The following is a 13,383-nucleotide window of genomic DNA, read 5'->3' on the forward strand; positions in this document are numbered from 1 at the left end:
CAGGGGGCCTGGATCACTTTCCGCCACCTATTCCCTCCCCACCAGTGCCAGCGGGGTCCTCGGTCGTGTGTCGCTGCCCACTCCCAGTGCCAGCAGGGATCCTGGGCTGCCTGCCGCTTCCTCAGCACCAATGGGGGGCCCGGGCCATACACCACTGCCTGCCTCCCTCCCAGCACCCATGCTGCTCCCGGAGTGTCCCCACAGCACCCATGGCCCCCTGGCCCAAGTTTTAATTAAGGGTATATAGTAGGGCTGTTGATTAATCGCAGTTAAATCATGCGATTAACTCAAAAAATTAATTGCAATTAAAAACATTTAATTGCGATTAATCGCAGTTTTAATTGCACGGTTAAAGAATAGAATCCCAACTGAAATTTATTAAATATTTTGGGATGTTTTTCTACATTTTCAAATATATTGACTTCAATTACTACACAGAATACAAAATGCTCACTTTATATTATTTTTGATTACAAATATTTCCACTGTAAAAATGATAAAAGAAATAGTATTTTTCAATTTACCTCATACAAGTACTGGAGTGCAATCTTTTTATTGTGAAAATGCAACTTACAAATGTAGTTTTTTTTGTTACATAACTGCACTCAAAAACAAAACAGTGTAAAACTTTAGAGCCTACAAGTCCACTTAGTCCTACTTCTTGTTCAGACGACTGCTAAGACAAACAAGTTTGCTTACATTTACGGGACATAATATTGCCCGCTTCTTATTTACAATGTAACCTGAAAGCAAGAACAGATGTTTGCATGGAACTTTTCTAGCTGGTGTTGCACAGTATTTGTGCCAGATATGCTAAAGATTCATATGCCCCTTCATGCTTTGGCCACCATTCCAGAGAACATGCTTCCATGCTGATGACGCTCATTAAAAAATAATGCATTAAATAAATTTGTGACTGACCTCCTTGGGGGGAGAATTGTATGCCTCCTGCTCTGTTTTACCCACATTCTGCCATATATTTCATGTTATAGCAGTCTCGGATGATGACTCAGCACGCTGTTCATTTTAAGAACACTTTCACTGCAGATTTGACTGAATGCAAAGAAGGTACCAATGTGAGATTTCTAAAGATAGTGTCACGGAGTCCCCGGGCGATGCTCTGGAACTTCTCCCTTGGAAGCCAGGCAGGACGCTGGTGAAGTCTCCCTCCTGTGAGCAGACTGTCTTCAGGGCAAGAAGCTCACACAGCTTCCACCTTCCTGGGTCTGACCTTGGAGCATTCAGCATCCTCTGCCCCTCCGTGCGCTTCCCACAGCGAGTCCGCCCAGGCGGGGTCCTGGGGAAGCCAGAGGGTCCTGCACCCCAACTTCGGAGTCAGACATGACTCTTAGCCAGCCAGTAAGGTATATTAGATGACAGGAACATGGTCTAAAATAAAGCTTGTAGGTACAGAGAACAGGACTCCTCAGCTGGGTCCATTTTGGGAGGCAGTGAGCTAGAAAACCACGTCTGCACTTCACTCCTCATCCCATTCCAGCCCCTCCTCCTCTGGGCTTTGTCCCTTTCCCGGGCCAGGAGGTCACCTGATTCCTTTGTTCTCCAACCCTTTAGCTCTCACCTTGCAGGGGGGAAGGGCCAGGCCATCAGTTGCCAGGAAACAGGGTGTTGGCCATTCTCTGTGTCCAGACCCCTGTACACACGTGCCCTCTAGGGGTCTGCAATGATCATACACCCTTATCCCACCACCTAGATACTTAAGAAATGCCTAGGGGAAACTGAGGCACCCCTACAGTATTCAGAGGAAACATTAAGAACAGTCCCACTTCGTCACAGATAGCTACAGCACTCAACCCAAGGTTTAAGAATCTGAAGTGCCTTCCAAAATCTGAGAGGGACGAGGTGTGGGGCATGCTTTCAGATGTCTCAAAAGACCAACACTCCGATGTGGAAACTACAGAACTTGAACCACCAAAAAAGAAAATCAATCTTCTGCTGGTAGCATCTGACTGAGATGATGAAACTGAACATTCGTCAGTTTGCACTGTTTTGTATCGTTATCGAGCAGAACCCAACATCAGCATGGACACATGTCCTCTGGAAAGGTGGTTGAAGCATGAAGGGACATATGAATCTTTAGCACATCTGGCACGTAAATATCTTGCAACGCTAGCTACAACAGTGCCATGAGAATGCCTGTTCTCACTTTCAGGTCACATTGTAAACAAGAAGTGGGCAGCATTATCTCCTGCAAATGTAAACAAACTTGTTTGTCTGAGCGATTGGCTGAACAAGAAGTAGGACTGAGTGGACTGGTAGGCTCTAAAGTTTTACACTGTTTTATTTTTGAATGCAGGTTTTTTTGTACATAATTCTACATTTGTAACTTCAATTTTAACAATAAAGAGATTGCGTTACAGTACTAGTAATGGGGGAACTGAAAAATACTATTTCTTTTGTTTTTTTACAGTGCAAATATTTGTGATAAAATAAATATAAAGTGAACACTGTACATGTTGTATCTGTGTTGTAATTGAAATCAATGTATTTGAAAATGTAGAAAACATCCAAAAATATTTAAACAAACGGTATTCTATTATTTTTTAACAGTGCTATTAATTGTGATTAATTTTTTAAATTGCTTGACAGCCCTATTATATAGTGAAAGTTATGGACAGGTCCCAGGCTGTGAATTTTTGTTTACTGTCCGTCCATTACTAAAAATACCCGTGACTAAAATGTAGCCTTATGCATAACATTGTGCACTGTGGGGATTGTGAGTAGTGATGCAGCCCATTAGCAACCCTTAAGAGTTGCCATAAATTAGAGCTACTTCAAATCATGCTGGGATGGAAGCATTTTAGCTCTGTGACGGGGTGTACTTGCTCCACACTGGACATGAAGGGGTTAACCCCACAACTCTGGGCAGAGGAAGTCATGCCCCCTTGACCCTGCTCCGACAGTTGCAGCAGAATAAAAGGGAGCAGCCCTGTTCATTCTATGGTGACTGTTGGAGAGGAAGGATGCACCTTGCAGGCTCCAGTCCAGGAGCAACTGGATCCTGAGACCATGGGAGCAGAGGTGCTGAGACCCAGGTAGATGCCTGGATACCTGTGGATGCCCAACAGAGGCTGGAGTCACTGGGAGCAGTGCAGGCTGAGGAACCCGGAGACTCCAAAGACATCCAGACCACAGCATCATGAAATAAGGTAGGAAGTAGCCCAAGGGAGCTAGAAAGTGGACCGGATATCGAACTGGATCTTGAGCCAGTGACTCAGTGGCACGCACACTTGCTACTGCCAGGGCCCTGGGCTGGGACCCAGTGGAGAGGGAGGGCCCAGGTCCCACTACCCTGACCGCCTTTACCCTTACCCCTTGTTGGCGGCCCACATCCCCGACCCTGGCCACTAGGCCAAATAGCCCTGTTAAGGAGGGCAGCCATACTGATTGTGACCACTAGTCCATACAGCCCGAGAGAGTGGGCAGTTCTACTGACTCTGGCCATTGGGCCATACTGCCCTGACAGCAAGGGTGACCCTATTGACCCTGGTCATTGGGCCGTACTGGCCTGAGGCTAAGGGATGGCAGGTAGACTTAACCGTGGGGCTGCAATGCCTGTGCCCTGCCACAAAGGGGGACAAGGTGTACTTGCCCCGCAACAAGCTCTTCCAGCAGTTCAGAATCCAGGTGACCTAAAGCCACTTCTGTACCTCCTAACCAGTTACAGCACAGAATTGGTCTCCATATTTTAATAAAATAGCCTAATCATGTGGCAACAACTTACAATGAATATTTAAACAAAAACCTAAATGTACTCTTCACCATTTGTTTGTTTCCTCATTTTTCTCTGTTTACTCAATGAAGTAGACTAGTCAGTTACACATTTGTTTATAGTGAATTTCTAATAATTTTTACTCTTGAGATGTTAGACACGGGCAAAATACTTCAGTTGTAGGTTTGAAAACACTTCAGAGGAATGTTTATATCCCAACCAATCAATGTTTTTATTTTTGGAATTTAAAAAAAAACGGATTTTTTTAATTTTAGGATTAGCTGGATAATGAGAACATCCACCATTAGATTAGAAAGGGAAAACTATATATAAGGGATATCATCCCTCATGCTGAAGGACATAAGTCCTTTCTAGACTGGGGTTTAAAGATGTGTTGTTAGAATGTGCTAGTGGACACATTCCAACTAACATTTGAAGAGTGTAGTGTAGACATGGCAGCATATTCTTTAACAGATATTAGGCTGTAACACGACCAGCTTAACATGTGTTAAAGACAGCATGTCTTGTCTACTCTAGACCTTTCAAATGTGTTAGGATGTTTAGCTGAGATATTTTAACAACACACTTTTTATTCTAGATGAGATAAGTGATGGAGGTTAGGAGAAGGAATGTCCCATATTGGCTGGCAATTCTCTAATTGTCCACTATGGGGGTCTCCTGTACCTTCCTCTGAAATATCCGGTACTGGCCGTTGTTAGAAGCCCCAACTCAGGAAAAGCCTGATTTTAAGCATGTGCTTAAGTCCCAGTGACCTACATAGGACTTACACATGTACTTATGTGTTGACATGCCTATGGATGTTTTCCTGAATCAGGGCCAGAGACAGGATACTGGGCCACTGGTTTGATTTGGTATGACATTTCCTGTTCCTAAAAACTTGTCTCACGATCTATACTTTGGGCTTACGTCAACTTGATGGTGTGTCCTTTTATTAGTAATGATTATAAATTAATGCTTAATAAATATAACATTTAAATAGGAAAAAGTGGTGGTGTCATATTGTAAGAATTTCCATCAGCTGTAAAGCTCCAAATTCTTCAGATTTACCCTAATTATCTTTCATTTGGGGCAGAGAGGACGGTGGTGCCTGTATGCACATTTGTTGATTTTGATCTTGGAACCTGAACACACAGTTCAGACTGATCATTCAGCTGTTTTTTGTTTTGTTTGCTTGTTTTTGTTTTAATAAATTCTCTGTCTTCTGTACCAATGTACTCTCTGCTACCTATGCCTGATTTTTGGAGCATAGGCTTTTATGTGAGCAGCAAATTGCTAGTGGGAAAAAAGCTGGTTTATTTCCTTTCTTTTACCAGTAATAGAGGATATTTCAGAGGAAATTACTATGTATAGCACATGACAAAATATTTTGTTCCCATTGTGCTGGAATGTGTCCAGAACAGAGAAACTATACTTAAGATTACAAAAAAAAAAAAAAAAATAAGAAAAAAGGGAAATAACAACATGGGGTTGTCTGCAGTGCAATAAGGAAAACAGAAAAACACCAGAAGAGGCAACCTGAGAATATGCTTTCTCCATGTGTTAAATATTTTAAAACATGAAGGTTTTCATTTCATTTCAAAAACAGAAGACCCACTGTTTTTACAATTCCTTATTTTTCTGAGGAGACTGTTCCATTCCAATATTTGTAGGACACGCCACTCCAGTTATAAAGATAGTTGATTGTGGTTACTTTGACAAATGCAGAGGAATCAGCATGTGGCTTGCCTGGATGAATATACAGTTTATTTTTTTGTAAGTAAAATATCTATAAAAACAAGTCAGAGACACAGCCTTGTCATCTATTGTCTGGTTAGTGGTCCATGGTACTGAAAGTACACAGTACATATAAAAATTATATTTCATTAAAAAAAAACACATTGCATTGTACTTTGCAATTTTATAGGGTATTATTACAGCTTGTTTTTTTTTAACGATAAAACTTACTCTATTGATTGTTCAGTTTTGTAACTAGCATTGTCATAGTGAAAAAATGTTTTTACGCTTAACAAAGATGAAGTGAGAAAGATATCTGATTAATAGCATTTATTGCCATATCCTGTAGTTCCAAGATAAGAAATGTACGTAATTCCCAGAACACAGTTAGAATAGGCAGCCCTTCTCCACTGAGTTCTTTGGAATCCAGTGCTTCTTTCCTGTACCCAGATCATTTGTACGGGGGAGGAGAGTGACAAAAAATAAACTATACTATGAAAAATATTGAACCACTGATTCTTTTTAAGGATACCTCTTTATTATTATTTATTTGTGTTACTCTAATGCCTAGAGTCCCCAACTAAGATTGTTGCTAAGTTGTGCTAGGCACTTACCCAAAGAGTTTACAATCTAGCTAGGCAGGAGAAACAGAGGCATGAAGAGACTTGCCCAATGTCACCCAGCAGATCAGGGCATAGAACCCACATCTCCTGCATTAGTGCCCTGTCCACTAGACCATGCTACTGGACCACACGGCAGGACTGTGGTGACGCTATTGTTGGAGCCCTAAGGGAATCTTTCACCATCATGCTTAGCTTGTGTATGAAAATAAAAAAACAAAGAGAGAACATAATCTTTAGCATGATTTGTCTTTCAACTTTCAGATCACAATATACACCGAAAGGAATATTTCCCAAAAGGGAAAAAAAACTGTGCCTTTTTTCACACAGCATTTGGAGATTTATGTTGAGTTTTATTCTGCAAACTTCTCCCCACCCTCAAAGGAGACCATACAGAAATCAGAAGACAGATAAAAACATCATGTAACCTTATTTTTAAAATCTCATTTTTGTGGGGGCCTGCCTGACACATGATTTTTGCAATGTTATGTGCTGGCCCTTTAAAGGCAGATGTGCCCCAGCACATCTGTTTGGGGCCTTAGTTCCCTCAGCTCCTTTAAGAACAAAGTTCTGGGAGCTGTAATTTCCAGACTGATTGTGTGGCTAGGTTGTGAGCAAGGCATGTTGGGAAGAAAGAAGCAGGATGAAAGGCAGGTCTTGGATTTCAGGAGCTGCATTTTGGTGCAAGGCATGTCAGGGATGGATATAAGGAAGAGCTGCTGGTGGCTCCCTAGAGGGAGCTGAAAATGGAGCCCATGAGTTACTGAGGTGAAGAAGCCTGAGAATAGCCTGAGAGGAAGTGGCTCTTGGAAATGTGAATCAGGGAAGTTAACTGCCCACAACTTAGGGTCCTCAGAGTAGAGGGAGTACCTGGACTCCCTTGGCATGACCTAGAGGTGTGCAAAACCCTAGCATGTAATTGGAAAAACTTGGAGGCAGGTAGTGGCTTGGGGAAGTGAAGAATGGCTTGACTACTGATAAGGGGAGATGGAACCCTGTGACCCTAAAGGAGGGTGACAGAACAGGTTGGCTGTGTCAAGAGGTAAAAGTTGTGGCCTGGGGATGGGTGAAGAACTACGAAAGAATCTTGCATCAATTGGGGTGATGGACAGTTGAGCCTGGGGAGGACTGACTGATTTTTGTGTGAGTTGGAACTCTTTATTTGCCCTAGAAAGGAATGACTTTTTGGTTTGGATGGAGGGGCAGCCTATTCTACTAGAAGGGAAACTGAAGAACTAAATTACCACAATTAAATTGCCTACCACAAGAGGGAGACTAGATCACTTGTGGAGTTGAAACTGAGGCATGACCACACCTGCTTCAGAGAAGTTAAGAATGCATTAAATCAGCCCTGGTCTACACTATGAGTTTAGGTCGATTTAACCCTGCACCCATCCATACGACCAAGCCTGTTTTGTAGACTTAAAGGGCTCTTAAAATCGATTTCTGTACTCCTCCCCGGCGAGGGGAATAGTGCTAAAATCGACGTCGCTGAGTCGAATTTGGGGTAGTGTGGATGTAATTCGATGGTATTGGCCTCCGGGAGCTATCCCAGAGTGCTCCATTGTGACCACTCTGGACAGCACTCTCAACTCAGATGCATTGGCCAGGTAGACAGGAAAAGCCCCGGAAACTTTTGAATTTCATTTCCTGTTTGGCCAGCGTGGAAAGCTGATCAGTACAGGTGATCTTGGAGTCCCAGAATCACAAAAGAGCTCCAGCATGGACCAAATGGCAGACACTGGATCTGATCGCTGAATAGGGAGAAGAATCCGTGCAGGCAGAACTTCATTCCAAAAGACGAAATGGCAAGGGCATGATGGACAGAGGCTACAACAGGGGCACACAACAGTGCTGCATGAAAGAGCTCAGGCAAGCCTACCAAAAAACAAAGGATGCAAACGGTCACTCCAGGTCAGAGCCCCATACATGCTACTTCTATGATGAGCTGCATGCAATTCTAGGGAGCGCCCCTACCACTACCCCGCCACTGTCCGTGGACACCTTCAAGGGGGGAGTCTCAAGCAACAGGGATGAGGATTTTGTTGAGGAGGAGGAGGAGGAGGTTGAGGATAGCGCACAGCAGGCAAGCAGAGAATCCCTTCTCCCCGGCAGCCAGGAACTTTTCATCACACTGCAGCCAATATCCTCCCAACCCTCCCAAGGCGGGCTTCCGGACCATGAAGCTGGAGAAGGCACCTCTGGTGAGTGTACCTCTGTAAATATAATACAGGGTTTAAAAGCAAGCATGTTTAATGATTAATTTGTCCTGAAGACTTGGGATGCCTTTGTGGCCAGTATAGCTCCTGGAAAAGTCTCTTAACTTGTCTGGGGATGGAGCGGAAATCCTTCAGGGACATCTCCATGAAGCTCTCCTGGAGGTACTCTAAAAGCCTTTGCAGAAGGTTTCTGGGGAGCTCAGCCTTATTCCGTCCTCCATAGTAGGACATTTTTACCACGCCAAGCTAGTAGCAAGTAGTCTGGAATAATTGCAGAACAAAGCATTGCAGCGAATGGGCCCGGGCTTTGGTGGCATTCAAGCAACATCCGTTCTTTATCTCTTTGTGTTAGCCACAGGAGAGTGATATCATTCATGGTCACCTGGTTCAAATATGGGACATTTGTTTAAGGGGACATTCAGAGGTGTCCGTTCCTGCTGGGCTGTTTACCTTTGGCTGAAAAGAAATCATCCCCGCTGTCAGCCATGCAGTTGGGGGAGGCCCGTTCATGCTGAGCTGTTTGAGTTTGGCTGACAGGGATCTTCCCTGATCCTACCCATGCGGTGGGGGGTGAAGCGATCATCCCAGAGAATTGGGGATGGGTGGGTTGGGTTGTGCTGCACATTCACCCTAAAACCGCAGCCCCTCCTTTTAAATGGCCAACCCAATGGGCTTTGCTTGGTATAGGAAAGGAGGGCGCTGCTGTTTGAAACCATTCCCACATGTTATGAAGGTGGAAGAAGCCGAAACCCTTTGCCTTACCATGGCTGCCTGCAAGCCGAATTCTGTTGCCGAGACGAGCATGTGTGATGTCTCACACCAAACCGGCAGGCACTCAATATAAGAGGCAAAATGCGACCTTGTACCAAAAGCACATGTGCTATGTAATGTGAATCGCTTGATTCAGTGTGAAATAGTCTTCCCTTTGTTCTCTAAAATGTATCTTTTTAAATACTACTCTCCCTTTTTTTCCTCCCACAGCTGCAAATGTTTCTACGCTCCCCCTATCATCTCCGTCCTAGAGACTAGCGCTGATTAGAAGGCGAAAAAAACGCACTCGAGATGAAATGTTCTCAGACCTCATGCAGTCCTCCCGCACTGAAAGAGCACAGCAGAATGCATGGAGGCAAATAATGGCAGAGACCAGGAAAGCGTTAAATGAATGCGATGAGAGGAGGGAGGAATGCGATGAGAGGAGGCAGGAGCACCATGAAAGGAGGCAGGATGCAATGCTGAGTCTAATGGGGGAGCAAACTGACATGCTCAGGCATCTGGTAGAGTTGCAGGAAAAGCAGCAGGAGCACAGATCGTCGCTGCAGCCCCTGTATAACCACCTGTCCTCCTCCCCAAGTTCCATATCTTCCTCACCCAGATGCCCAAGAATGCGGGGGGGAAGGTGGCTACAGGCATCCAGCCACTCCACCCCAGAGGATTGCCCAAGCAACAGAAGGCTGGCATTCAGTAAGTTTTGAACTGTAGTGTGGCCTAGTCCTTCCCTCCTCCCCTCATCCACCACTCCACCCTGTGCTTCCCTCCTCACCCACCCCTCCCAGGTTACCTTGCGAGTTTTCCCCCTTTTTGTGTGATGAATGAATAATGCATGATTTTGAAACAATAATGACTTTATTGCCTCTAAAGCGGTGATTGAAGGGGGGAGGTCGGTTGGCTTACAGGGAAGTAGAGTCAACCAAGGGGGTGGATTTTCATCAAGGAGAAACAAACAGAACTGTCATACCGTAGCCTGGCCAGTCATGAAACTGGTTTTCAAAGCTTCTCTGATGTGCAGGACGCCCAGCTGTGCTCTTCTAATCGCCCTGGTGTCTGGCTGCGTGTAATCGGCCACCAGGTGGTTTGCCTCAACCTCCCATCCCACCATAAACGTCTCCCCCTTACTCTCACAGATATTGTGGAGCACACAGCAAGCAGCAATAACAATGGGAATATTGGTTTCGCTGAGGTCTAACCTAGTCAGTAAACTGCACCAGCGAGCTTTTAAATGTCCAAATGCACATTCTACCACCATTCTGCACTTGCTCAGCCTGTAGTTGAACTGCTCCTTACTACTGTCCAAGGTGCCTGTGTATGGTTTCATGAGCCATTGCATTAAGGGGTAGGCTGGGTCCCCAAGGATAGCTATAGGCATTTCAACATCCCCAATGGTAATTTTCTGGTCTGGGAGGTAAGTTCCTTCCTGCAGCTGTTCAAACAAACCAGAGTTCCTGAAGATGCAAGCGTCATGTACCTTTCCCGGATATCCCATGTTGATGTCAGTGAAACGTCCCTTGTGATCCACCAGTGCTTGCAGCACCATTGAAAAGTACCCCTCGCGGTTTACGTACTGGCGGCCAAGGTGGTCTGGTGCCAAGATAGGGATATGCGTTCCGTCTATCGTCCCACCGCAGTTAGGGAACCCCATTGCAGGAAAGCCATCGACTATGAGCTGTACATTTCCCAGAGTCACTACCCTTGATAGCAGCAGCTCAGAGATTGCACTGGCTACTTGGATCACAGCAGCCCCCACAGTAGATTTACCCATTCCAAATTGATTTCCCGACTGACCGGTAGCTGTCTGGCATTGCAAGCTTCCACAGGGCTATTGCCATGCGCTTGTGAACTGTGAGGGCTGCTCTCATCTTGATATTCTTGTGCTTCAGGGCAGGGGAAAGCAAGTCACAAAGTTCCATGAATGTGCCCTTATGCATGCGAAAGTTTCGTAACCACTGGGAATCCTCTCAGACCTGCAACACTATGCGGTCCCACCAGTCTGTGCTTGTTTCCCAGGCCCAGAATCGGCATTCCACGGCATGTACCTGCCCCATTACCACCATGATGTCCAGATTGCCAGGGCCCATGCTTTGAGAGAAATCTGTGTCCATGTCCTCATCACTCACGTGACCGCGCTGTCGTCGCCTCCTCGCCTGCTTTTGCAAGTTCTGCACACACTACAGGATAATGCGCAAGGTGTTTGCAATGCTTACAACAGCAGCGGTGAGCTGAGTGGGCTCCATGCTTGCCGTGGTATGGCATCTGCAGGATAGCAGAGTTGCAACAGAAGCAGTGGATCATAGAATCATAGAATATCAGGGTTGGAAGGGACCTCAGGAGGTCATCTAGTCCAACCCCCTGCTCCAGATCCCTAAATGGCCCCCTCAAGGATTGAACTCACAACTCTGGATTTAGCAGGCCAATGCTCAAACCACTGAGCTATCCCTCCCACCCAACAGATCTGACGACAGATGCCACGAGAATAGATATTTATACAGAACAACGAGAGGACCTGCAAGGTGGATTCATGGCACCAGGAGAGCAAGACAGCAGAGTTGAAGCGGAAGTGGTGGAGGACGACGGTTAGCACCTCGCGCATTTCCTGAGGAAGAATACAAGTCCCCAGGAGCACATGACAGACAACATGGAGAAATTCGCTATTGTCTATCGCTATCGAATTGAGACAAGAGCAGCAGAGTAGAGTTGCAGTGGAAGCGGTGGATGACGACGAAGGTTAGCAGTCCCATTGCACCATCTGCTGACAGCAGTATGGCATCTGCACGGAAAAAAGGCGCGAAACGATTGTCTGCCGTTGCTTTCACGGGGGGGGGGGGGGGAACTGACAACATGTATCCCAAACCACCCACGACAATGTTTTTGCCCCATCAGACATTGGGAGCTCAACCCAGAATTCCAGTGGGCAGCGGAGACTGCGGGAACTGTGGGATAGCTACCAACAGTGCAATACTCCGAAAGTTGATGCTAGCCATGGTACTGTGGACGCACTCTGCCGACTTAATGCGCTTAGTGAGGACATACGCAATCGACTGTATAAAATTGACTTCTATAAGATCGACCTAATTTCGTAGTGTAGACATACCCTCAGTTATAAATGTGCTTGTAAGACACCAGGCAAATGTATAAAGTGGGGAGTCCACAGTACAACTTGTCTTCTAAGAGACAAAAACCTTACAACCCCAAATATTAAAACTGCACAACTGTGTAGCCAACTTGTTTTGAAACCATAAAATGTGCTCCATGGGTGTGCAGTTGCAATTCCAGTACTGATTCTGTATACCTCAGCTGGAGGGCAGGAGGGTGAGTTTTTATCTTGCACTCTTTAATGATGTCTTTCTGGAATATGCTGTGTCCAGCCTGATTTAAAATGCAATGAGGTTAATTATCAACAGAGGAAGAGCGTATGATTCCAATTATTCTGCTTCTTAACAGAAGGGTAACCTTTACTAGACAATTTATGCCTAAGTAGCTTTTTGTACGTCTTCTGTGGAATCTGCGTTGAGCCCTTTAATGATGAATCAGGAGGTCTGGTGTTCAGCAGAGGCTGTCAGTTACTATTTGATTCTAGAAACTTTGTGCAGTTGTTTCCCTGAGCAATTAAGGATAAACAACAGTCCAAAATAATAAACTAAATCCAACAGTAAGGAAGCAGGGAGACATTGTTCTGTTCACAAACCCTTTGTGGATGGCCTGATTTGATAACTTGCAATGAAAATACTTCAATGGGGAGTGTTTCACAGAGATTTACATAGTGGCTTGATATGTTGTGAACCCGATCAGTAGCAGATAAACAGTTCAGTAGTGGTATAAGCAAGGAGACATTTGCACTGTATGTCCTACTATAAACTAGAGTAGAGTAAAAGATTAGGCACTCTGCTCTTCTCACACTTTGGGCCTGATACTGGTCTCAGTGAAGCCAGTGGCAAAACTGCTACTAATTACAGTGAGAATCATTCCTTTAATGAATAAAAGTAGAATTGACCAGTTTGATGGGTGGTAGAACCATCTGTTCATGGAAGGAAGTGCAGTTATAATAGAAAAGTTTAGTGGCTGGACATGAGGAAGAGGGTATAATTCAGTGTTTTCTTTTTGTATTCAGCTTGGAAGCACAAGCTCCATCCTAAAGCTTGCCCAGTCCAGGCTTTCAAAGTATTGCCAAGGCACATTGCATGAAACCATTACTGCTGCTCAGAAATGGGTCTCTCTCTGGCAGGCCTGCATGATGGAGTAGTATCCTTTCTAGCTGACATAGTCCTGTGCTTCTTGTGCCAGGCAAACTATGAGCACCTTACCTTAT

Source organism: Caretta caretta, chromosome 5, assembly GCF_965140235.1.
Source record: "Caretta caretta isolate rCarCar2 chromosome 5, rCarCar1.hap1, whole genome shotgun sequence".
NCBI lineage: Eukaryota > Metazoa > Chordata > Testudines > Cheloniidae > Caretta > Caretta caretta.